Here is a 27,608-nt window from a genome sequence, read left to right as displayed (position 1 = left end):
CGACAAATGAAAGAAGCACCAGGTTAAAAAGCCTCATGCTTGTACATAAAAACTCTGTTCCTCTGCTCAGCCTCATCCAATGTCCCACTTTGCATGCTTTTGCCTTGATGACAATTCCAATTTGCTTTAACTGTTTGTTTTTTTTTGCACTGGGGCGACTGCTGCCTTTGAGGCAGCCATTCCTGAAATGCATAGCAAATAAGGTCAGAATTAGGCCCATTTCAGCCCTCTGTTCCTATCCCAACTGCCTGTTCTAAGCTTGATGGACACATTGAGCAGCTTCTCCTGTCCCAGGGTCCCAAGGGCAACACCAGCAAATCCTGGACAACCTCACAGAAATAGAAATTATCATTCCAGCACTACAACTGAAAACACAGGATCCTGGAGAAGCATTGCATGACCAGCAGATATCAGAGCTGAGCCCAGACGTCCTGTTTTGCCTCCTTTTATCATGATAAGATTCTGTCTTTCCATTCTAAAGAACCGCACTGTATGCAAGCAATGGTATTTTCCTGCCATTTTCCATGTGACGATCTTTCCTTTGAATGATGTAATGTAGCTGTATCACTTCTTCCAGGAGGGCGAGAGGGTCACCACCCACTTTGGTGCAACATGCTGCAGATCAACGCTTCCTAGAGCTTTGTGTGGTGGCAAGAAGCCTGGAGGCACTGTCAGGCTCTGAATGGTGAGTTCATACGAGGAGAGGAGCTGGAAGTTCACACACCAGTACTCACTCCTCTGCCACCCCGAGGGCTTTGACCTCAAGGAGAGCTGGCTCAGTTGTGGGTTTACCTACATGATCCACAATCTTGGATTTCTGTGACCTGCTTTTTTGTTGTTTAGCAGAGAGACAAGCCCATCTCATGCAGCTGGGACCTTTTGGCCATGCGTGGCACACTGGGATACCAGTACAAGTTTGGTGCAATGTGACCCTGAGCCATGACTGGGGTCCTCAGGTACAAACAGACCTCCTTCAAGTTACGTTTCCCTTTGCTGAGGTACACCAGCAAGCACAGAACACACTGGCTGGTTCCTGTGAGGCGAAGGAGATGTGCACAACCTGGATTCAGCCAGGGAGCCCAGAGAGGGATCCCTTGTTAGTGCCAGATGCATTGCTGGCAACACAAGAGCAAGTTTTTGAGTGGAGCAATGCCAACCTTACACCTTCCATAATCCCAGATCACCACATCACATGTGCACAGGCATTCCCTATAGGAAGTAGCACTTTACCTTTTATCCTCAGAGCCCCCAGACCTATGGTCCCAATCCCATGGCCACTGGGTCACCTACTGCCCACGAGACCTGCTGACACTGGATCAGGACCAGACACAGATGAGCCTGCTGCTGCTCTCCTCCGAATCCACAGGAACAGCTGATCATGACATTGCCTTTGGCATGGGCATTATTTGTATTGCTTTCCCAAAGCTGATAGACTGGAGACCGTGGACTTGAGATACTTGGGGTTTCAGAGACACTTGACCTCAGCACAACAGCCCTGAGATCCTGCCACTCTCATGGACACAAGAGAATCAGTTATTGACAGTTACTTGAATAGCCTACAGAGGGGACTTGAGACATTCCTGCTCCTTTGATTCTTTTGGCTCTTTCTCCTTGCCTCACACTCATCTCCAAATCATCCATAAGGGAGCACTAACCCCAGGAGATGACACGTCTTTGCCTTGGGCAAGAGGCAAAAAGCTTTCTTTGTGAGGTGTTCACGTGGTTGGCTGGGCAAGGAGAAGCCATGACGTAGCTCGACAGAGAAGAATCATTCTTCTTAATGTTACCAAGAGAACAAACCTGCCTCACGTGCTGGGAGCTACAGCGAGGAAGCTGCTCCCACCCCAGATGTTGAGATAGTTGATGACAGTGTGGGAGGGCAGAGTCATCTGCTCTCTGGATATTTCTGCAATGCTTTCCTCCCCTCACCCAATATCTCTGGCTCTTGTACTTCTTCCCCGCAGCTCTGAGCATGGGACAAATATTAAATCGCTACCTTATTTCCCAGAGAAACCATCTCTGTCCTTATTACCTCCCGTGGCCGTTATTTGTCATTCAGTGTGACAATGGCATCAACTCTCCACAGCACTGTAGGATGCTCTGCACACACAGAATGCATTCTATTAGCTACCAGACACCTACAAAGAGAGCTTGTCCAATGTTCGACGTGACACTCCAGCCCTAGGGGAAAAGCCAACAACCATAGAGCTAATCAGAAAAGTCCTCGCAGCCGTGCAGACTTCTTCATGTACCACTTGCCAACGTCACCTCACCCTGGGGTAAAACTAGTAAAGCTCATCTTCTTTCTATGAATCATCCTAAGAAAACAGTCTCAATTAAACTATAAAACACTGCTGCCACAATGCCAGCTTGTGTGGGAATTTATTTTTAGAAGCAGCTTAAAATAGAATGTTGATACCTTGTTAAAAACATCACCTCTCTGTTTTGGTAAAGGATGACACAAAAGTAGTGACACAGGCTCCTGGGCAGAGGCACTTTGTCCCGTGCACCAGGACTTCTGCATGCCACCAAGCTGAGAGGACACCAAAAGCAGGAGGGGAGGAAGTCCAGGCTTGGTCTTAACACCTCACTGCCAACACAACGAGATGCCAGGGCTTGAAGAGAGGAGCATATAGGAATGAAACAAAGATGATCTTGGAAATAAACCTGCTTTTTCCCACTAAAAAGTGAAAAGAAAAAGGTTATATGTAACTTTAGGGTTAACTTCATACTTGGTTTCCGACAGCCAGTCAACTGGGTTCTGATGCCATGTGGCCTCTTCATTTGAAACGCCACTGCCATGAAACCTGGCCTCAATGCAAAAGCTTGAGTATGCATCCCGAGCCGGGAACATCACTGCACCAGCAAAGTGATGGCAAAGGGAAAAATGGAAAATACTACAAAGGAAAAAAAATGGGAAATACTACACACGTCCACCCACAGAACTGTCCCCGTGGGGGCATCTTTTCTTCGGTGCCTACCAAGAAACACTGTGGATCATCAAATTTCTTTCAAAAGTAAATACTTGCCCACAAGCCGAGCTGTGTCCACCCTGTGCCTTCTTGTGCTCTTTACCCTTTCATCAACGATGGAAAATTCATCAATGAAGATGCTGTTGAATCCCAGCTAGATCAAACCCAGAGGCTATACATCAGAAACAACAGTGGGTCATGGCACTGAGGGGCAAAGCATGAAAAGAAAAGCTGAATAAAAATGAAAGGAAAAACAGGAGTTGCATGAGACTTGCAAGTGATGAGGAAGAGACTCTGCAGAAGCCTCTATCAGCACATGTGGCTGCTGCTCCATGACACCAAACCTTCCGGTTCAACTGATGGAGAGGGAGAGCAATGGTCAGAGCACCCACGCAGCACAAGGAAACCTTCTGGTTTTTCAGGCTTGTAAAAACTCAAAACCACCTTAATATTTTGATTGAGGCTTTCCAAGGAGGCTCGCTTCTGAGCAGTGAATAAATATGAAAAGGAAACAGAGGGATGAATCTGCTGGAAAATTACCTCATTTGATCGATACTGTTCTGCCACTTTTGCAATAAGCAGATACATATGGGCAAGCACATATGCAATGTCATACAGTTTGGTTTTGTGAAAATCCAAACAGCTTTTCAGAAATGAAAAACAGTAAGAAAAAAAAGCATTAAAAAAAAAAAGAGAGAGAGAGAAAGAGAGAGACAGGAAAAGTAAGTGACATATGCAAGTGAGAAAAGATCTGAGTTTTGGTGAGGCACAGAAGTGGAAAATTACAGAAGGATTGTTTCAGAGGAAAACAAGCCATGTGTGAGATGGGGCAAGGATGTTACAAAGACGAGAAGTTTTGGTCCTACAAGAAGGCCAGGAGCAGCACTAGGCCGCTGCCAAAGGGAAAATATGGTACAACTGTCCAAAAAAAGAGAGACAAAAAGAAAAAAGTATCTGCAAGAAGACAAGAAACTTGTTGGAAGACATTAGCACAAGAGTGGCTGGGCCACCTACAGATGGGCAACATAGGAGAGGTGACAGGAGATGGATTTACTGACAAAAAAAGGTGTAAGAGGAGATGGAGAAATAATGGCTAGGTCTAAATGCTCAAAGCAATATAATTCTCCCTAAAAGCCCAACCAGACACAGATTTATACACTGCACCATGTGAAAGAAGTCAAACATATTACTAAAAGTCTCGAAGGTTTTAAGCAAAACTCTTTAGAAATGCTGCTTTTATAAATAAAAACAGACAGATAAATTAATCATAATTAATCTGATTAGGATTTTTACAGCAGTAAGAATCTTTTACTGCTACAGTAAGCTTTTTTCTCCTCTCTCCAAAAAATCCCTTTTGTGCACCTGCTTTTAACACCACCAGACTAGATAGCACATCCAAATATAATTCAATTACGGTTGGGAGAGATTTCATCCACTCAGTGAAATGCAATGAATAAATACAATATCATTCACATTATGTCCTCTCTACAGGGATATTTAAGGCTTTTTCTCTCACAGTAAATCAGTTTTATGTAGTTAGAGTCCTTGAAAACACCAAATTGCAAATCTGTCTTCACAGGACTTCATTACTTCTCAAGTTCTCAAAACTTTGGGAAACACTGAGATCATGGAAGAGGGGACAAGAAATCAGCATCCTTCATCCAAGCCCACTCCATGAGCCTAATGCAAGTACTTGTCTTCTGTGCCTCAGTTTCCCTCTTTGCGGCATGAGAACAGTATTTCTGACCAGATGACACAGGAGCTGGAAATCCTAATTCACCGCTACATTCACAGTCAGAGATGAAAGGCAAGCACACATCATTTTTCCTGTTTCAGCTTGAATTTCCAGAAACAGCAGATGTCACAGAGGAGATGAAGTTTGAAACTGATAGTTATTCTGACAAACATGTACATTTAGGTGCAGCTAACAGCAAAAGCTAGCTTTATACTCCTTTCTTGCAGAGAAACAAGAAGCTACTTCTTGTCTGAGTTCATTTGCAACCGATTACCTTCGGGCTCCCTCCAACATTTTTGTTTCCATTTCTTATTTGTTAAACACTGACAGCTACAGGGACATAAACAGTGGCTGTGCACCATATTTTTGGTCTCCGCAGGCAGTATCTGGCTCTGTCCCTTCGCGTTATAAATATAAATTCGGTCTATAAAGCTTCATTTGTCAGACCCCATAGAAATTCATAAATCCTGGAATATCACCCTTCGCCACCACCGCCAAAATGAACTTATGTCATAGTCCACTGATACATAAATGCAGTGTCTGAGCCAGAGGGCAAAAATCCAAGCAGAGGACATAGAGCACTGACTCCAACACAAACCTGCTGCAGCCCCCCAGGTCCAGCACACTCCCACAATCACTCAGAACCTCCTCCTTGGTGTGAAGTCATGAAACAAATCGTGTTTGCTTTCCTTCCCCCTGGGCCTCAGCTCGAAACACTGAGGCTCTTTAACTAATAAGTGTCTGCTGAACGAAAGGGCATCTATGGGGTGTGAACAGAAGGTGGGTTTTCCATTGAGAAAGCAGGAAAACAAAAAAAAAAAAAAAAAAAAATGTACAAATACACAGGAGAAAGTCAACTTGCTGATTTTGCAACAACGCAGAGCTTCTGCTCTTTCAAACACCTGGCCCTGCACAAAACCCATATTGTTCAGGCACCGGCATGGTAAATAAACATATTTCTCATTACAAAACTTCAAAGGGGCTGATAAAATCTCTTGCTTTGAGACACGAATTTCATTGTCCCAGGGAGTCTCATTTCTTTTTGTAACTCTTACAGGGCATATACAGCATTGTGGGATGCTGCCACAATGCATGCTGTCACAGGGAAGGATGTGGGTGTCCCAGGGTCCGTCCTAGGTCCAACAAAATTCGCTATTTTCAAAAGTGATTGGAATGATGGAACATAGTATGCTTACTAAAATTGCTGCTGATACCGGGCTGGGATGGGCTGCAAGTACTTCGGAAGCCAGGATTAGGATTCAAAATGTTCTTGGTAAGTAGTACAAATGGTCTGGAAGAAAAAAAAAAGAGAGAGAAAAAGAAAAAGACAATTCAGGAATGATGGATGAACAGTACTAAGGCAGAAACAATCAATGACAGTCACAGGGGAAATAACTATCAGTTTGCAAAGATTTTTTTTTTCTTTTTTTTTTTTTTTAATGAAAAGGATCTCAGGATTACAAAGGATCATGGATGAAACAAGAAGTGGACACCATCACATCAGTGCACTAAAGCAAGCATCATACTCAGATGCACAGAGAGGCATAGTGCTCACCAGATACACAGAGGGAACTTTTCCTTTATGTAGCACTACTAAAGACAATACTGAACACTGCATTTCAACAAAGCTGTAGAAGAAGTCCCAACATGGACAGCAAGAATGGTGAGAGGTCAAGAAAGCATAGACTGAGAAAACAGCAAACATATTTAAATAAATAATTTAAATCACGTTAATCTAATGAAAGAGTAAAGACTAAAGAGAAGCTTTGTAACAGTCTCCAAATATATAAAGAGGGCCACAAGGCAAAGACAAACTATCTTCTTGGCCTGTCCAGAATAGCACAAGATGTCAGAGCCTTAAAACAGCACAAAGGGAAGCAGGTTACACACTAGGAAAAGCTTCCTGACTACTGACAGAAAAGCACCGAGACAGCAATACAAGGACCATCGTGGGCTCTCCCACACTTGGATCAGGGAAGTTAAGTCACTGCCCATCAGGAAAAGGTTTGGAGCATCTGAGGCTGCCCTGAAGTCTTGATTGTCCTTGCTTCAAGGGTTAAAAATAACACCAGCGCCAATGACTACCCCACTGAACTTACAGAGAGAAACAGAGACTTGGGGACACCAACTCACATGACCACATTAAAAGAGCCTGGTCCAGAGGCGTAATCTCAAAAAGACCCTCTACTTAGGGAAATATTAAAGTGCATTCAACGGAGGCCTTGCCTGAATATTTGCAAATGTTCTGCTTGTGTATGCATAATACAAAATCAAACTATTTATATTTTTGAACAAATCTGCCTTCCCATGCGGCATGCAAAATATTTGTTCACAGGTGAAAGACTGCAACGTGAATGCTCAGAGCACTAATTTCTCATTAGATGTAACTGCACGGAATAATGATGGGGCTGGAGGGCAGGAGTTCAACGGCTGATGAGCAAGAGAAAATATTTTTAGCAATTTTCATCAAGTGTTAAAACAGATTTAAAATAAGTCACCGGCAATCTGGCATGTTGCTGACGGTGGCAGACCTGGTCTGGTGAAGGGTCCTGCATCTTCCTTTGAGTGGCTGGGGGACAGCTTGGTCCCGCCTCACCACCGAACCACAAACTCTTCCCTCTGCACACAGGGTGAACAGGCAGTCTCTGTTCTCTGCAGAGTTCTTCACCAAGGATTTCAAGAAACCAAAAGGGGCTCGTTACAGCCACCACTGCCCCCTGGCTGCATTCCCTTTGTGCCCCCAGCAGCATCAAGCCCTCACTGCCACCTGGCTGTAGACAAGCCAGGAAAAATCAATGCCAGAACAGGCATTACAGATGCTTTTAACAGAGGTGAATATGCATCTTAAAAGAGAAGTCAAACAATAAATAAATAAAGAGAGCATTTCAGAAGCACACAGTGATGCTGGCCAGTGCAAAGCTGCCCTGGCTTTAGCTAAGTATTGCTGTCATGTCACTCCTCCACCACTGAGGCATCTTCAGGGCATCTCTAATCACAAAGAGCCACTGAAATGCCATGGGAATAAAAGCTGGCCTTGCTGCCTTGCTGATGCATAAACATTTAAACAGATTTCCTTTCACACTGTCTTTGACAAGCTGAAGCTCCAGCTTTTATCCCACTTTAGTTGGGGTGCATCCTATGAAATGGCAGGCAGACTTCTACTGATAAGCTACATCAATCTTAACTGGAAGGCATCTGCCCCATCTGGGTTGTGAACAAAGAATATCAGATTAAAAGGAAAAGGGAAAAAAAAAAAAATAAAGCAGCAGTCCAGACACTTGAGATAAAGTAGCTGTTATCACCCTCTCTAACAAGGCTGCATGCTTTCTATCTCCAGGCAATGATGCTGTGAAAGTGGTTTGAACACAAATTAAAAATTCACATCCCAGCCAAACTGCCCTTGCTAAGCCAGAGGAGGGTCAGGGCTCTCGTGACCTTTCCCTGCATGCTTCTAGAAGATGGTGGCACTGCCATTAATGCTGGGTAGGTCACTGGGCCGGCCATCCCCCTGGCAGGTGCCTTCACACAGGGAAAGTCCTCACTTCTTTCCATTTCATGTTGAATAAAAGCTTGCAAAACCATTTAACTGGAAAATCTCTATTTGGGGTTGAAAATAACTTTGTAAATCAGACAATTGGTCCGGCACAGAGATGTCTGTAAGTCTCCTTTGCAATGGCTTGGGGCAATTGCATATCATTTAGCTCTGCTTTCTGACAAAATAGTGGGTTTCCACAGTGCTGCTGGCAGGGCTTCTTCTCATCTGCTCCCAGTGCTGCATCCTGAGCAGACTCACAGGTCAAGTTGCAGCCCATTAAATGAGAAACTGAAAGCATCTTGGGTCTTGATGCAGCGGCAAAGAACAGATGCTAGCAAAGCTGTGGTTCTCAGGGGGTAACAGAGCCCTGAGTAACTGAATTTCAGCAGCCACTATTCCCCCAATATGAAGAAAAAAAAAAAAATCCACCATCTATGTGCTATTTCACCCTGCTGACAGGAAAGAGCTGGAAAGGACCATTGCTTCTGAGCTTAATTACATCCGATGCTTCTAAGGGTGAGGGAAGAGAGTACTTCATGAGCCAAACCCCAAAATGTTAATATGGTACACTGCAGCAAGAACATAGCAACTTCAAAGCTTTCCTTCCCCACACCCTGAAGTGTGAAATCAAAGATTTTTTCCCCCCAGTAATGCTTCTTGCTCATTTCCTGCCTGAATTCATACTCTTATAACAATGAATCAGGATTAATTAACACCAGCATCAAGATTAAGACCATGTCTAACTTGCTTTCTTGTCTTTCTTGCCATCCTATAGGGAATTAAACTGAGCCCCACGTAACGATGGGCTGACCACACTGCCAGCTTGGGCCAACACTCTTCACCCCTCTCAGGAGAAACCAGGCTGCCCCTTAGCACAAGTCTCTTGCTTTGGGGAGACTCAGACAATCTCCCTAGGTTGGCTCTTTGTTTTCCATACACCTCTTACAAACCCATCATCAGCATTTATTTTCACATTCCTAGGTGGGAAGCAAGAAATCATGCAGAAGCCAGAAGCTGTGGTCTGAGGTGAGTGAGGTGCACTTTTAGCAAAAGATATTGCAAGCCACTGAGGAGAAGAAATAAGAAAAACAAGTCCAGCAGGTTATGGAGCTCTGAAACCAGTGATAAGCAGCTGAGAAGAAAATTTCTCTGGATCACCCTCCAAATATAAACCTCAAACTTTACAATATATTCTGAAGTTATCAATTGAACTGAACTTCTAGGTAGCACTTGGACCAAGACCACCAGGTCTTGTCATTCCCATCTCCTGGGCTACTGCAGTTCCTATCAATTGTGTTCAAGGAAAAGGTGATATGAAAAGGTGGGATACAGCCCCTTTAGTCATCTCCCTATACGGGACATACAAACAGCTCAAACCTTGCACGATTGGCACGGATGCACCACTCTGTCTCTCCAGACCAGACAATGCAGCAGATAGCTGCAGCATCACAGACACCGTTATGTCTTCACTTTAAGGCCCATGGGAAATCAGCAATACACCCTCTTTACCCAAGTCTTGTGTACACATTTAAAATGCAATGTTCTCGAAAGAAATCTTCCGCTGTCAAGCATGACATGGTGTCTATGGCAGTTACTACTGCTATTCATTCATCCTTCAGTCAGCCCTATCAACAAGAAAGTGATTCATGTGGCACATTTCTAGTGCTTGTTGGTTTTATTTTACTTCAGTATGGTGTTTTAGAATTTTTTTCAAGACATTAAGAAGCGTGACCATTGCCTTTAGACATCATAAAGGACGAACAGAAAAGCAAAGAGAGTCGCAGGCAGAGGGAAGCAGTAGGCACTTTAACTTTTTCACACTTCTGCAGAGTAAAAGTGCTCTGCTGAACCAAAGGAAGTGGAGCAAGGCTATGAACTGAGATTGAACCAGCAGTTCACGAGATTTAAGACATAATGAGTGATAGAAAAGAGGGTTAAAAAAAAAAAAAAATCACTTTCCAGCCTCTAATATACAAATCCCCAGGCTCCTCCCAAGAGCAAGCACAAGAAAGCTCCTACCATTCTTCCCACCCCATCAGCAGCATCACACCTCGTGCAGTACAATGCAACACTTGTGCAGTCACACTGGTCCAAAAGAGAAACCAGAACCTTCTGGGGGGTTTTAGGCTTTAGTAGCTTGATAAAGCAGCCCTACAATAAAATGAGCTCAATTTGCCACAAGGTGGTCAACAAAAACACATCTGTTTTTGCAGCACATGCTGGAATGCCACCGTATTTTGATATCACTGGTCAAGAAGCTCCCACGTATTAGCAATTTCTGTGCTTCCACCACTCACAGTGTTAAACCTTCTCATCTGAAGGACGACACAGAAGAGTAACCTTCAGCACAGCATTCTGGACTAATAGTCATTTTTCAATTCCACTCATGTCACAGACTATTTGTACAGAGCACAGCTGGGTTGTTGTTTTTTTGTTTTTTGTTTTTCTCCTTATGACAGAGAAAAAGGTAGCAATTTTCTTCTGTGCACAGAAGTTCTGCTGTACTTTTGCTGGATGACACACTGAAGAACCACAACTGCACAACCCAAAGGAGACAAACGGCTGATGCAAACGGAAAACAATGCAGCAAAAGGAAGTCTTTCTGTAAGGCAATTACTTTGTTCTTTCAGGGGCTTTTTTGGGTATCTTCTTTCCATAGAAAGTTTCCACTACAGTTATTTAAATGAAACTTGCATGTATTTTTGGCCTCAAACCTATAAGGCTGCATAGCAGGAGCTCTGCTGAAAGTCAGTAACACAACATATAATTGTGCCCAGTTCCAGGTTCCTGAGTCAGAAACCTACAGAAAACATGAGGAATTCCCCAAAAACATCTGTGAGATATTTTCTTAAACTAAAGCCTGATAAGACCTCAAAATCTCATTTAACAAAGCCACTGGAGATGTTTTATGGGGAGACACAACTGGCTGCAAGAACATGAAAAGCAGAAGTTCAAGGGTACCTGCACAGGCACATAGACCTTAACTGGACAGAACAAGAGAGGGAAGAGGGAAAGAACAATAGGAAAACCCTCCACCAGGAGTCATCCCATCACTTGAAATATCTCCAGGTTGGATCAAACTCTTCACACTACTGGGTTAGAAACACTCTTCTCAGGATGCAAATTTTATCATGAATTATTATAATAGAAGGGTTTGGGCTGGAAGGGACCTTACACTCCATCTGGTTCCAACCCCCTGCCATGGGCAGGGACCCCTCCCACCAGCCCAGGCTGCCCCCAGCCCCATCCAGCCTGGCCTTGGGCACTGCCAGGGATTGGGCACCCACAGCTCCTCTGGGCAGTCTGGGCCAGGGCCTCATCACCCTCTCGGTGAATACTTTCTTCCTTATATCTAATCTAAATCTACCCTCTTTTAGTTTAAAGACATTACTCTTCATCCTATTGCTATCCACCCCTGTAAAGAGACTCTCATCTAAAAAATATGACTGAAAGCCACAATGAGGTCTCCCCAAAGACTTCTCTTCTCCAGGCTGAACAACCCCAGCTATCTCAGCCTGTCCATAGGAGGGGTGCTCCAGCCCTCTGATCATCTTTGTGGCTCTCCTCTGGACCTGCTCTAACAGCCTCACATCCTTCTTGTGCTGGGGGCCCCAGACCTGGATGAAGTACCCCAAGTGGAGCTTCACAAGGGCAGAGAAGAGGAGAAAATCACCCCCCTCAACCTGCTGGCCACTTCTCTGTTGAAGTCTCTCCTTATGTCCAGGATTGCCCTGACCCAGCTGCAGCACCTTGCATTTGTTGAACCTCATTAGGTTCACATGGGCCCAGTTCTCCAGGTCCCTTTGGATGGCATCCCTTCTTTCTGTTGTATCAACTGCACCACTCAGCATGGTGTCATCTGCAAACTTGCTGAGGGTACCCTCAATCCCATGGTCTATGCCACTGATAAAGACATTGAACAGCACCAGTCCCAAGATGTTGATGATCGTCTGCATTGTGGGACTCAGATGCAGGGTGAAAAACCACCATGAGAGATGAGCTCAGCATGTATCAGAGCTTCAAACCCAGGCCTGAGCCTCAGGGTGATTTTGGGACATCTGTGTCCATCTCCAGCATGCTGCTGGCCTTCCCCTGAGTGCAGATGGCTGTGCACTGAAGCAGTTTTTGCTTCCTGGCACTGCACAGCAATGCAGTAGCAGCACGTAATACACAGCATTTCTGTAGAAGACTTACAGTCCACCCTTCAACCCTCTAAACGGGTTAAATAACGCAGCAAGCACGTGTTTCTTGTGGAAAAATGACTCACAGGAAGGATGGCAGCAGTGTATTGCCATAAAATATTAAACATAATAGGTCTCTCTGCCCCGGAATGAAAGAATAAAAAACAAGGTAAGTGGACCTGTGTTTTTCTCCTGGTTCTCAAAGTCACTAATGGCCCTCTGGGTCCATGAACAGATGTCGACAGTGTACTGCAGGTACCACATTTTATTCACTGCAAATTATTGCCTGGCATTTAATTAAAATTTTATTGTGGTGATTCCGATCAGCTCTCTCCACAGCACCACATGGACTGAAGAGGAAAGTGGATCTTTGGAGTCAATGAGCCCAGTTCATCAATAAAATACCATAGCTCTGAGAGGGGGGAAAAGCGTGCAGTGTGAGGTCTGGTTAATTTGATGGTTTTTCCCTGGTCGGGGGCCTCAGGGGGCTGTTCCTGGTACTGACATCTCATCCGAACCAGCATGAAGTTGGCTGCGGGAAGAGCCTGGCTCATGGACCATGTTTTTCTGCATGGACTCATGGGCATAACGCATGGTGCCTTTGTGACAGGGGATGGAGGAGCCACACTCAACAGTCACCTGGCCAGCTTCAGAGGAAAGAACTTTTACTTGAAAAGCCTCCCTCTAGACAGCTCCATTTCCCACATCACAGACCTCTTAGGAACAATCCCAGCCTCTCCTCCTGATTACCTGGTGGGTGCATCTGTCCCCCTAATGGCATCATCTGATCTCTCTGGTTTTTTTTGCCTTAAAGTGACAAATGACCGCTCTTGCTCCATTATACCAGCAGGAACCGTCGGGGACAGCCATAACCAGCGCATCCCGTGGATGAAGCAGCGAGCAGGCTGCTCAGCACCAGGCTGCTGCTCCGGGACTGCCACTGTGTGCAGCCACAGCTGGAGGCTGGACAGGAGCACGAAGTCACCATTTCTCATGCCCTGGTGACTTCTGTAAAGCCAGTAGCTACAAGCATTCAGGAGACCTGGGGCTTACACACAGGCTCTCAACTATACGAGAAGCTCTGCGAATGATCAAGGGTGCAGAGGCCCCATGGTGGTCCCTGCTGCAAGAGAAGAAAACCCACCCCATAAGATATCCAAATCCATGAGCAAGACAACACAGCCAAGGAAGAAAACTTAAAATAAATAAATAAATAAGACAAAACATCCTTAACTGCCTGTCTGTTTAGAAAAACTGCCCTCCTCACAGAATCACAGAAGGGTTGAGATTGGAAGGGACCTCCGGAGATCATCCAGTCCAACCCCCCTGCCAAACAGGGTCACCTACAGCATGTTGCAGGCACCTTCTTGGAAGCCCTGAAGCACAAAGCGGAACAAAAGCAGAGTATTTCATGCCAAACTGTGAGGGATTAGGGACTGCTAAAAAAAAAAACAGTGGCAACCCCTCTCTGCCCACAGCCCAAGTAAATTGGAGGAAGAAGAGAGACATAAAATCATCAACAGCCAGGGCCAGGATAGATTAACACATCTGCCCTCTAGCTCAGAGTACTGGGAGAAACTCAGCTCTTTGGGTTTAAAACTAAGAAGAATTTGAAATATCCCAGGGCAAAGCAGATGTTAGCTCCTCTCTGGCGTCTCAGGGGTCACAGTGCAACTCCTCTCCAACCAAAGCTGCAAACCTCCCTGCTCTAAATGTACCTGTAGATGCTTTCCCTCTCCATGCAGCTACTCTGGGAAGTCAGGGAAGACAGCACTAGAATGATAAATGCAAAATTAAAAGCTCAATAAATAATTAATCACTGAGGTCGTGAAATTGTACGAATCTGTCCATCTTGCTCTCTGCTCTCCTGTTAATCAGATGAGTCTCTGCTTCAATGGTGGGTGAAGCGGTCCTGAAAGAACCATAATTTCTGCACACTGCTGCCATGAAGCTCGTTCTGGGTGCCATATCAATCAATAGCAATAAATCTTTGCTGGATGCTGTGAAGACTTTAAGAGTGTTAAGCAAACAGAATGCCTCCAGAGACTCCAAAATAAAGTGAGATGCAAGTTTGAGTAACTTATTAAGGTAATTATTAAAATGCATGCTCGCAAAACATCAAATATGTATAGCATAGACAAAACCTCCTTTCCTCTTTCCGGTATCAGCCTCTCCACAAACAACAATGAAAAAGAGCACTCTGAAGTACCACAAATAAAATACACTGCACATGAGAGCTAGCAAAGCCACCCCATCTCCCAGCTGCGGTAACCCTTTCTCTTCCCCCTGCCTATGCATTCTTCCTCCAAGTTTTGTCTTCAGTGGTAAGCTCCCTGAAGCCAGTTTTTCCAATATGTGCAATATCTATGTGATGGTGTTATTTTGATTGTGAACACGTCGTTAATGATGATGAACATGAATGCTCAGACCAGAAGAGGTTGATCCCACAGTTGATGCATCGCAAGGCTTGGAGGATCCTCCAGAGATATGCCTTAAATATGCCTTAGTCCCCAAATCCTGCCTGCAGCACACACACCAAGGGGGCAGAGCTGCACCACCACCCATGGTCCCAATGCCCTTCAGCTGTGCACGTGGCAGAAGTGCCCCCGTGCAGAGGTGCAGGTTGGCATCCCAAATCCGTCTCAGCCACACATTGAAGACACGAGGGGCTCTAACAGAGCCAGCTGGGGCCATGGTAGAGCAGGACACCCACTGATGGCTCTAAAAACCCCTATCACAATAAATTAGCCACATCTGTAACATCTTACATTTCTCTAACTCGAGGTCCAAACCATCACTAGTCTGTGGGCAGACCTGATCTATTTTCAGATATTTTTCCTCTTCAACAGAAAATCTGACTTTTTTTTTTTTCTCCTGAGACACCATCAGACAACTCACCACCAGGCTCCAAACACCAAGCTGCCCTTTTTCCAGCATGCTGGGTAAAAATCTCCTGAAAACACTGTTCCCAATTAAGGCGAGCCCTTATGAAACCAGTATCACAGCCACTTGCTTAATATATTTCTCCCTAGAAGAACTTACAGAGTTTCCTTGATGAACCCCCAAGCATAACAGTTTCCACAGTGATTACAGAAAAAGCAGCAGTGCCAGAAATAACATTATTAAATGGAAAACATCCCCTGCGCTCACTCTCACTCATGCACACACCCATCGAGCGCAAAGAGATGATGATTCCTCGTGGCAACTGGCTACCCACCCTGGGCAAACAGAGTTGGAAATAGTTATTGAAAATATCACTTTTCAATTAAATGTCTTGGTGATGGCACAGCGGGTACACTCTACACACACAGACACAACAACATACCCTTGAATAGTGATTTAATCCATGACCATATTCTAAAAGCAGCTTCCCAGATATTATATTTTTTTAAAAAATGTGCATAAATGACCATTTTGAATGGCATGTCCTGTGAAAAGCATTTTAGTATTTAACGCAGATCTGATACAAAAGCAGGAAAGAAAAGTACCAAATTATCAGAGCTTATCTAAACTTTCCCCCCTCAACACTCACATTCATTCAGTTATTTGAGGTCTAAGGCTTGCAAAATTGCAGTTTCCATTCACGTGAAACTGCGTCTGTATTTTCAGGAGGCTCCCACACTCGTCTGGCCCGTGCTGGGTACGAGAAGCCTGCTCTCTGAGCACAGCCAGACAAGGCTCCGCTGCTGCTGCCACTGGACCCACACGGCATCTCAGGCTTCCTACTGCTATTTCCCAAAAAGAGACGTTTTTCAGCAAAGACCTTCCCAAAATCATTTTCTGCAATAAGTACCCTCACCAGCTTCAAGCTCTTCACTGGCTTATTTCTCTCAATAAGTGAAAAACATTATTTAGTTTTTTCTTTTATTTATTTAAACCTCAATTTTTTGCTCCTTAACAAGGCACCAGTTCCTGTCCTTGTATACATCTTCACCTGTCTACCCTGTGTCCTTTCAGAGCTCTGGATTTCAAGCCTTCACCAGCCAGGAGCTTTGGTTGTCCTGGGAGGAGCTCAACAAACTCATCCATGTGAAAGAGGATCACATTTGTCACCTTGATTTGCATTAGAAATAAGTAGAGAATGTTACAAACTCATATTCACCTAGGAAGATAGACAGCACTCAAACTAATTGAGGATGGCAAAAAAAAAATGAGTTAAAAAAAAAAAAAAGTGTCCAGTTTTGAATTTCTCCGATACATTTTGTGCTCAATACAACTGACACATCCACAACCAGAAGCTCCTGGGACAGGCTAGACACATCGCTGACTGCCAGCAAAGACTCATCTCCAGGTCGGAAGGAACGGGATTTGAGGATTTCTGTTATGTTCACATACTGCATTGCCTTTGTTTCTGCTTTTACACCTGTTTACTTAGAAAATTTTAAATGCTGCTTTAACATTTTGGCATACCATTTCCTATCTGCTGAATAATTCTGAATTCTGATTAATGCAAATACGAAGACAAAGTATTTTCTAACTTTGCAGCAAATCCCCACAGGTGGATGACAGATCAAAACATGAAGGCAGCAGACCATGTCTACGGCAATGAATTGCAGGCAGAATCAAAAAGCAACTATATTCCTTGGGGACTATAAGGCAACCAACATCTCATTTGGGACTTTCCCTTAACTTCTTTAAAGACCTAAAACCTGCATAATGCATAATAAAACTAACACTGCAGGCATTTTCTTCAGCAGAGAGAAAGCAGAGTACTGTCTTAGGGTTACGAAAAAATTCTTCAGTTTGGCAGTAATGGTTTCAGCTTTCCTCGCTGTACTGTTTCTGAATGCAAACAGCGCCATTTAAAACAAGGTTAGCAAAAGCAGCAAGGGTTTGGTTTTAATAAACACTCCTTGAATTAAAAAAGATTGCCTGAGCAATGATACAAACCACGGTAGTAAACTCATTAGACAGTGAGTCATTACCGTAGGATGCTATCAGATGTGAAGATCCAGCCCGTGCTGCTGGCGGGTCGGCTTGCATGGCGCGAGGAAGATCTGGGGCGATTCTTGGATCTCTTTTACCCATTTCGGCAGGTTTTTTGAGTGGCTGCTGGGCCATCAGTGCTGAAAAGCAACAGTTTCCTCAGGCTAGCGTGCTCGTGAACCGTAACTGTGAATCTTTACCATAATATGTTTTCATAGTTATTTGTAGTCATTCACTGTAGCATGAAGCACTTAGAATATTATTAAAAATAGTACCCATTTACTTTTATTTAGCATTTTTCACACTGGTGGAAAAACTCTGTGGTGTTTTACAAACTGCTGCGGAGGGAGTGTGGCAATGATCCTGGGAGGGATGGAGAATATTTTTAACCCCATTTTACAGAAGTGGGAACCAAGGCACGCACTTTTCCACAAAACGATATTGGCCAGAAATGCCTCTGAATTCTTGCAGGACCCCTTCCAGCAGAGATCCTCACTTCCAGAAGAAATGTACACTTCTTCCAAGCTACAGTGGTCGCACTGTTGCATCCCAGCCAATCTTCTCACGTAAACATGGTGGTGAAATGGTGGGTAAGAGTGGTTTCTCTACAGTTTTTGTTAATTTTAGCCTGAGAAAATCATGAAGGAAATACCTGAGCACTACAGGCAGGTTTGTGGGAGGTAATTAAACACCCAGCTTAAACTTCCCTTCCAACTCAGAAAAGCTTCACATTTTTGGGTAGATATCTACAACACTATTTTTGTACTTGGTTCTATCCTGACCTATCATTGTACTGTTTTGTCCCAAAGTCAAACATTTTGCACCTTCAAAATGTATTTTTTTTTTTTTCAAACACAACCAACACTATTTCCCTCTTTAAAACACAGAAAGACCCAACAGGTTTTTGATCAGTTCAAATACAAACAGAAAGGCTTTATCCTGCCCCTCCCAGCCCTGATGTCCCCCACAAGAGAAATCTCCCAGTTCAGACCAGTACTCAGGCTGAGATTCAGGGCACCTCAATCTCAGCTGAAGAAATCCCTTCACTACTTCTGCAAAGATGAATTGCTGAGAAGAGCCCTTCTAAGGAGAACCAGTCTACTAACACCATGCAATGCTCATCCTCCTGGAGGCTGCATCTTCTCAAGGAGCAGGCATTACCTTCAACCTCCCTCAGTCCAAGCTATCTGATCCTCTGCAAAGAGCCAGCTCTGCAGCTGATAAAACCTGGTGTGTTCCTCCAAGGGAGTTTATCAGATTTACAGCCTGGTGGTAACAGGGTGGCACCTGCAAATTACCAGCCCGTTACCAAGTCACAGCTCACCCCAGCAGAGCAGCCTGCAGCTGCTCCTGTTTTACAGGTGGTGGATGCATCCCAGTGCTTTCCAAAGCTTGTAACCTTCATGAAACTTCTTTTTCTTTTTAATTGCTATTCACCTCATTTCAGCCCCACATTCAGTTTTTTCTCTCTCTCTCTCTCTCTCTATATATATATATATATATATGTATTATTTTTATCAGTAAATCTCCCCAGAAGGGAAGAAAACTAAGAAAATTGAATACAGGTCAAGAGGAAACACAGGAAACCCATGGGCAGCTATTTAAAGAGTCAGCGATGCCTCATGGAAAACCCTGAAACACATTCCAGTTAGTGGCAAACCTGCTGCTGTGGCTCTGGGTCACTGTCCCCTTGGGGTCCTCGCTGCCCCCCAGAACAGCAGGGGGTGAGCAGAGCCTGACCCTCTTTTCTGGGCATCTCCCAGCATCTTGGGGCAGGAGCTGCCATATAGGGTGGTTCTCCTAAATCCCTAAGCTATTTTGTGAGCCCTGTACTCTGCCACTTAAGTAACAACTGCTGATGCACCTTCACTAGATCAAATGGTCGGAGCCTGCACCCCATCACCACCAGCAGTGACAGAGAGCTCTAAATCATTCACCCCACAACTTGCCTTCATACAGTACTTTTGGGGAGCACCTGCACAATCAAGCATGTGTCTTATCAGCCTTTTACCTCAAGACCATACCCTACCCCAGGCTGGGGACACAACCAGCTCACAACTTGACACCTCTTGGGTCCCTTCATCAATGCCACCTCACAGACTGACGTGATGTTGCCCATAGATGGGGGTAACATAAAAATAATCACTCATCTTAAGGTGACCGAGGCTGCTCCATGCCTAGGTGAGACTTCAACCTACTAGCAGTTCCTATGAAAACTGACAGCGAGCTGTTACACAATGCGAGGTTGTCTACTTTGTGCCTTTTGGGTTTTGCAAAGCAGCAATCTGCCCTTCAGGAGAGACCATCTTACCAAGGCTGCAGTTGGATTTTAACCCAGAGGTAGGAGCACGGCAATAAAGACTTCAGGGAACCACTACACTTAAAACTAGGTTAACTGGGAAGAAGGCCAGGCTCAATTTTGGGGGAGTCCCTTGAGGTTTCCCCTCTAAACTGTACCACCAAATGAGGGCTTAGCAAACCCCTCCAGGTCTCAATACATCTGAGAGCAATATTGCTGCAGGAACCCAAATCCCACATCTGAGTTCAGCTGGATCTAGCCAACTTTTGACACGCTTCACCTTCCTGCCTAAAATCTGCAGGTCTAATAGTAAAGCAGAGCAAAATAACAGAAACCCCAAAGCCTCCCAGTGCTGCAAAGCCTAAATAATGGTTTAATGAACACACATCCCTCCACAGCCCGAGGAAAGAACGAGGCAAGGGCTGGATAAATGGTGTGGGAAAGATGACTTCAGATCTGGAGACTGGGGACCTGCTGAAACTGAAAATCTCATTTGCACCAAAAAAAAAAAAAAGTAATCTTTGTACAATAAGTCTTCCCACAATGCTGAAAATGCTCTCCTCAGAGTTTGCACCATTTGCCACAGCACTTTGTGCTGATGAAAGAAGCTGCCCGGGCCTCAAGGCAGTGAGGAACAAGCTGTCCCTGCACACAGCAAGTCTGTTTGGGGAAGGTAGGAAAACTTGACTTCACTCATGTTTTCCTCTTACTTAACCCCACTATAAAATAAAAAATAAATAAAAATCACTGAGTGGAAAGAAAATGCCCCCAAACCAAAATTTCCATGTGACTAAAAAAAAAAAAAAAAAAAAAAAGGCTACAAAAATACCATCTAGATGTATTTAGATGGATTGGTTGTCATCATCCCTCCTAGGGAGAAGGATTCTCAGATTTCCGTGGGGCAAATGCTCAGAGATCTCCATGCCCACCTCAGTCAGCTCTTCAGGGCAACTTTCCTCACCTTGTCCTGCCCCACATGAGAGCCCTGCTCAGCTCCTCAGGAAGCTCAGAGCAGTGGGCAGTGAGTGAAAGCCAGCGCCATGCAAGCTGGTCCCAGCCTGGGTTTACTGGGGAGGTGGGGGCTGAGCTAGCTTCAAGGCTTTGCAAAGAAAACGAGGCAAGGTAGAGGGTAAGGAAGATTTATTGCACATTTACCTTCACCGAATGTTTTCTGAATGACTGAGTAATCCCCTAGTCCCTTTAACGCAGGCCCTCCCCGACACACAATGCTTCCTTTGATGCTCATTAAAAGGTTCACCTTATGCAGGCGTGTAATTAGAGCTGGGCAGGATTAAAAAATAAATAAATCCCTGTTCTGATTACTGCATCAACTATAGAGACCCCAGCTGAACATGCAAAGCCAGCCTGGGAAAGACCACGACTCGAATTCCTGTCGTGCAGCAGCAGGAGCACTCAGCACAACTCGGCTCCACCAAGGTGGTCTCGGCAGAGCCCAGGAGAGGGAGCACCGGTGAGAAATCGCTCACTTGCAGGCGTGGGTTAACAAGGGGAAGGTGGGAAGAATTCGACAAGTGTAATGGGCAGAGTGGAAAACAGAATAAATATTTCCCCTGCATCCTAACTGACTGCAGATCCCAGCAGAGCTATAAAGATCTCCTAACAAGCAGCCTTTTTAAAGTCAGAGACAATGGTGTTGAATGTATATTTTAAATAAATTGCTTTCCCTTCCAGAGTTTTTTTTGTTTTGTTTTGTTTTTAAACTCCTAAGTTTGAACCCTTTGCCAAGAAACTAAATGCTTTAAAGCGCTGTAGAAACGGCGAGTCTGCTGAAACACTTTTTGCATTCAACATGTGCAGCCAAATGTGGCCAGAAGTTATGACGGCAGAGCTCAGAGTCAGCAGGAACTTCAGCGATGAGGGGAGACAGAGGAAGCCAGAGCGAGGCCAGCTTCTCTAACACAGAAGGAGCCACCCAACATGGCCAGGGGACTCGGGCAGTGACGAGGGGCAGGGAGTTCCCTGGAGCCCCTCAGTGGCGCCCTGCCACCCTACAGACAGGTCAGCCACGGCAATTTCCCTGGCCAGGACATGCTATCCTGCTAAACCAAGCCATGGCAGCGATGCCTCATCCCCACAGCTCAGGAGAGGTTCAAATAAACAGCACTTTCATCGTTAACTTCAGAATAAATATTATTTTCAAAACTGTTTATCAGGGGACTCACCCCACTGGATCCCCTTCGGAGTCCCCCGCATCCGATCGTGCTCGTGCTCATTGCAAACCATGCGAAGCAAACACTGCCCTGTTCTCCTGACGGCCGCCGGATATTTTTTGAGAGCCAACTGCAAACATTGCAGGGTTTGCTGGCCCCGCCAGGCTGTGAGAATGGGGTTTTGCTTGGACGGGAAAACAAAACGAGCAGAGCCTGAGGTCCTCACAGGGAAATTACATGTGCCCATTGTGGTTTAGGGTTAAAATGATCGGTCAAAGTGAATAAGTCCCCTTCTTTTACACTGCAAGAGCTTCCCCAGGAGAGGAGAGGGCTCCTCAGAGACGTTCCCTAAGGGACACAGCGCACCTCTGCAGGTGCTGAACGTGTCCCTGAGGACACAAAGCCTGGAGTGCTGCAAGCAGCTTGGCAGTAACACTTTCATTAATTAACCAGTATCTTCTGGAAGATTTTTTTCCTTGATGCACTCTTCACACAAGTCCTCTGGAGATTTTGCTTGGCCTTTTCTTAGCAAGGACTGCAGCGGATTCTTCACCGGACTCAGAAGCCAGACTGCAAGCCTTGGAAGGAGAAGGCTTTTCTTCTCAGAAGCAAGACAGGACAGCACACATCAACCCCCAGCCACCTCGTACAACAGAATCTCTCCATCATTCATTGAAGGATGCCTCTCTAGGGATGAAAGAAAACTGCTTTCCAGGAGCCCTGCAGTGGAACTGTCTGCTAAAGCTGTCGAGGAGGGCTGGGGGAAGGGATGGGGGCAATGGGGATTGCTGTAGCGGGCTTGGGAGCCTGTGAGCCAACTGGGAACCAAACATCCTACACAAATCCCACCTTTTCTTACTGTGAATACACACTCTGACATCACCCTACATGTTTTTTCCTATGAGAATCAGACTACGAAGTTTCAGAAGCTCTGATGCTGTGAGAAAAACATGACAGCCCCAACAAGCACAAGCAACTCACTAGGGGAAGCCCAGTAAAGCAAGAGACAGGAGGGATGGTGAAGGGGCTATCGGGCATCCAGACACCAAAGGTTAAACCTGGCTCTGCACACTGACACTAACAATCTTTCAACACCAGGGAAACTAAAAGCCTATAAGGTACAGGTTATCCTCCAGCAGCAGAGCAGGGTTTGGATTGTATTGCTCACACCATAAATCACCATGTCAGCTGCCCCAGCCATTTCCACTCGCCAGAGTGTAACTGGGTAAAAGTGCCAAGCGCTTTCACGACAGCCAGCCAATTAGCTAAAGAACGATGAAAAAAATAATCATAATAATAATGTACGGTGCCTTTTTCCGGAATAACAATCCACACATTTGCATAGAGCAGCTCAGCGCACGTCTGCATTTCTGATCACACCTCTGGGTGCATCCAAAGCGTTATTAATTTCCATCGAGGAGGCTTAAGAAGCTTAAATCGTTAGCACTCATTTACTCAGCCTTAATGCATTTTTAAAGCTGTCTCATTTTCAGCCGAGGTGCAGGTGCTCATCGGCCAAAGAGAAACGCTGAAGAGGAAGAAAAAAACCAAAGGGGCAGCGCCGGGTCCCGGCCCTCTGCGCGCAGCGGGCTGCGGGGTCCCCCCGCCTGCAGGGGGGCTCCCGAGGGACACCCCGCAGCCGTCCCGCACCGCCCGGGAGCAGCCCCGCCGCTCCCCGCTGCTTTTCCTGTGCGAGTGATAAGGAGGAAATCCGTCCCAGACAGCCAGCCAGACAACCAGCCAGACAGACAGCCGGACACCCCGCTCCCCCCCGCCGCGTGCTGCCAGCAGCGCGAGTGCGCGGCTCGCACCGGAGCTTAATTAGAGGTGGCCGCCAATTAAGAGCCCGATGCCGGTGCAAGGCAGCCGGGCGGGCTGGCGGCGGCTCGACGGACACGAGGTGGCCGTGCTGCGGGGGGAAAGGGGGGGGACAGCGCCCGGTCCCTCCCCGCCGTGACCTCGGCACCGCGCCGTGCCCGGCCGGTCCCGAGCGCCCTCCATTCCGCCCCCCTCCCGGCTGCTCTGCCCCCTTCCAGCCTCCCCTCTCGGCGCTGCTCCGAGAAAAAAATAAATAAATAAAATAAATATATATATATTAAAAGAAACTAGGCTGGAGGGAGAGGTTGCAGCCCCCCCGCTCGGCATGGAAGGAAGCGCCCGGCTCGGTTACCTGCGCGCTGTCCCCGCCCTGCAGCCGCGGCTCTGCCATGGCTCTGCCCGGGGCGAGGAAGGGACCCCGGGGCTCCAGGGGGATCTTCTGCCGGGCTGCGATAGAAAAGGTTAGTTTAAAGCTCCTTATTTGGGCAGTGATGTAAAGGGAAGTTGGTCGGGCAGCGCCACCCCCTTTTTTTTTTTTCTTTTTTTTTTCTTTTTTTTTTTTTTTTTTTTTTTCCATTCACTACACATTGTTTCCTGTTGTCAAGCGGCTGCTGCGGCTTTCGGAGCAGACAAGGGAATCCTTCAGCCCCTCCGAGCCTGCGGCCGCTGCTCCGGGCGCTGCTAGCCCCGGCCGCGGCTCCCTGCCGGCTGCTCGGCCGCCCACGCGGGGGCAAAAACGCAGCCGGGCTGGAGCCCGGGCAGGAAGCGGCCCTCCCGCACAGCCCAGAGCTTTTCCATCACAAAAGAGGCTTCTCGCCGCCGGGGGAGCCCGGTTGTGCACCGGGGAGGCGGAGAGCGCAGTGCCGGCCCCTCCATCCCTCCATCCCCATCCCTTCATCCTCCCATCCTTATCCCTCCATCCCCTGCACACCCTCCTCCTCGTCCCCTATGCCCGGGGAAACCGAGAGCGAGCCGAGCACGCCGGCTGCCCTTCCTTCCCCCGGGCTGCGGCTTGGAGGGGGAGGACGATGGGGTCACGGCCACGGCCAGCCCGGGGGCGTTATCCCGGAGGGACCCCGCGAGCACCCTCCGGGAGGCCCCAGCGAGCTGCCCACGCGGGGCTGCCCACGCGGGGCCGTGCCGGGGGCAGCCCGGGGCTTCCCAGAGAAGGGGAAAGCGCTCGGAGCTCACCGACCAGCCCGCCGCCTCCACGGCCACAGCGGGACCCCGCAGCATCCAACTGCCCGGTGGGCTGCCCTCATGCACGCTGCTTTCCCTTTTTCCTTTCCCTTTTTTTTTTTTTTTTTTTTTTTTTTTTCCTTCGGTTTTAATTAATCCCTGTCCGTCACAAACTGAGCCCTTGGGCTGGGAGGGGGAGGCAAAGCGCTCCTTGGCACAGCCGCAGGCGGACACCACCGGCAGCCAGGCGAGTCCCGCTTCCACGGGGGGATGCGAAAAGCGCCCCGGGGGGGCTGCCCCCGCTCCCGGGGAGATCCCGGCGACGATCTCCCGGGACAGAGCACGACAGCGCCGGGTCCTGAGGCTGGGGGGGTTGGAGGAGGACAAGTAGCTTCGCATGCCAGGCTGTTTACATCTAAAATACATGTGCGTATATTCAGCAAAGTGTTTTGTGCTTCCTCTGGTCATTAGAAATAGCTCTACAGAGAGGGGTTTACTGAGAAAAATGGGAGCTCTTACCAAGGTTCATTATTTTGCTCAGTTCATCAGTATATGCTCAATATGCTTGCTTTGCCACTTTATAGTGTATCTGGTAAAGCACTACGGTGAAAGCAGCAGTGGTAGAGCTGGCAAAAGTAGCAAACCTGCATCTGAGCCTTCCTTTTCTGATGCAGGCAACACAAAGACATATATACACACGAATGTATATATATATACACAAAATGCACAAATATACATATACAAATATATATATACAAATATACTACACAAATATATATATATAATTAGCTTAAAAAAACAAAACCCCCCACAACTGGTGCCAAACCTATGTTCCTATCTGACTCCAGACTTCACAAAGTCAGAGTTGAGCCAAAAAAAAGTCATCTAAGGATGAAATAACGACGCTGTGAGGTCTCTACAATGGAAAGAATTATTCTGGCAGAAACCTAGCAGGATGTGCTTTTCGGGGTGAACATGAACAGTGTTGTCATTTTGCTCAGCAAACAGCATGTTGCTTTTCAGAAGAATTAATGATTGGAAACCCACTACCGAAACACCCATCTGGCCAGTCTCCAACCAGCCACAGCCCATCTCCCTGTTAACTGCCTCCACCAAGTGCTTTTGATGCTAAAAACAAGAAAATACTATATAATACATGTACTTTCTATGGGCTTGTTGTTGTCTTGGTAGTCCAGTTTCACACCCAATGCGGCTTCTCACATTCTGGACAGAAGTGAGAATCACAGTGTGACGTAGAAATGCTTTGCAGTCTTATTTAATTTTGCTCCCATGCTGTCACGGTGTCCCCGCTCTTTCTCAGCCAGTCACTTTGCCATAAGTAGGTGCAGTTGCATTGAATTGTGCAGATGCAGGCAGTGGACACACTAAGGGACCCCACAAGGACTCTTAACAAGTGCACCTGGAGCAGCCTCCACCCTGCAGGCTCACTTGACAAACACTGGAATTAGCACTTTCAGCCTGCAATGACAAGGATGAGGCTGCTCCCCCAGCCACACTGAGCACATCGCACCCACAGCCCTGTCCCGGCCCTGGCTGACTCAACTTTGTTGGGCTGAAAACTGAAGTTTGTCGCTTAAATGCAAACCAGTCTAATCATGAGGACTGAGGGGACCAACTGTGGCAATAGAAGGGCCTAGGTATGGCCAGGCATCCCCCTTCTTCATCCAGTTGAGCTTTAGTGTTTGGGCAGTCATGTAATGAATGAAATATAGCTCACAGGAACATGGACAGGAGCATGAGGACTTTTTTGCACAAGCAAAAGCATCAAAGATGCTTTCTTATTTGCTCTTATTATTTACTTATCTTACTTATTTACTTATTTAAGATGCGCCTCTTATGTACTCCATGCCTGAGTGAGGGGGGAAAAATAAAAAAAAATAAATTAAAAAAAAAAAAAGGTTTTATCTCAGTTTCTGTGTAAGCACATCAGATTCCAGCTGAAACCTCATGATAGTAATGATTTGACTAGGCCAGACAGATCACCTCCTCCCAACTCCCTCCTTCCTTTCTTTGCACATGGGGACAAACTGAGAACAGGCTCTGAGAAGCACTTACTGAAACATCCCCTCCCAGTCCAAAGGGGTGAGGGGCACCCAGCATGACTGCGATAGTTCCAGCACCTCGTCCATAACAAACCCTCTTTCCTTGGAAGACAGCCCCAGGATCCATGGAAATAGTAGTGAGGTGCTGATGCTGCTTTTAAAGTGCACCACACAGCACTGAACACAGGCACATTGAAGATTTTCCTCAAAAGAAAACGCTGTGGATTTTTTTATCTTTTTTTTTTCTGTTTATTATTTTTAACCAGCACATTTGCACCTGCCTCTCACACCAAGCTCCCAAACTCCCTCTTGCTGCTTATGGAGGTTGTTCTCCATGCCCCAGCATCTAAAAGGTCAAGGTATTTTTCCCCTGCCCAGTACAAACATGGCTATTCAATGCAATTAGCGCAAAGGTGTTTGCCCGTGGCGGTGGCTTTTCTTAGGTGGAAAAGCGCGGTTTCGCTTAAATGGGAAAAGGAAGGGAAGGGTTCCCCTGGGGCTCCTCTCCCCACTGCAGGGCCAGGACCGTGCGGGGTTAAGCCTAGGCCACGGTGGGCAGTTTTGTGGAAATCCTTTGTTCGAAGCCAGCATTTACTCAGGCAAGAGACTGTCCTCAGGTCGAGCACGGCCAAAACAACCACATCTCACCTCGCACTTAAAGGTCAGACTCTTTTCCTTCCCTGGGTGTTTAGACTGGTTTTGCTGCCTCCCCATCCTTCAGCCACCCCT

The 27,608-nt window shown here is 46.4% G+C and overlaps 1 protein-coding gene across 6 annotated transcripts in view; it reads right to left on the bottom strand.

The window, feature by feature from the left end:
- HIVEP3 (HIVEP zinc finger 3) overlaps positions 1-27,608 on the bottom strand; it is a 261,957-nt gene that overhangs the window by 92,703 nt on the left and 141,646 nt on the right. For 5 of the 6 annotated variants that reach the window (XM_082777709.1, XM_082777714.1, XM_082777713.1 and 2 more), the window contains one exon: positions 5,904-5,998. The gene's annotated coding sequence lies outside the window, so the exon portion shown is untranslated. Of the gene's footprint in view, positions 1-5,903; positions 5,999-23,989; positions 24,185-27,608 lie in introns of those variants that run through there. The other variant, XM_082777710.1, reaches the window with a different exon arrangement.

This window comes from Aythya marila, assembly GCF_965140915.1.
Source record: "Aythya marila genome assembly, chromosome: 22".
NCBI lineage: Eukaryota > Metazoa > Chordata > Aves > Anseriformes > Anatidae > Aythya > Aythya marila.
Note: the sequence above shows the minus strand (reverse complement) of the source record. Positions and strands in the feature narration are given on the sequence as shown.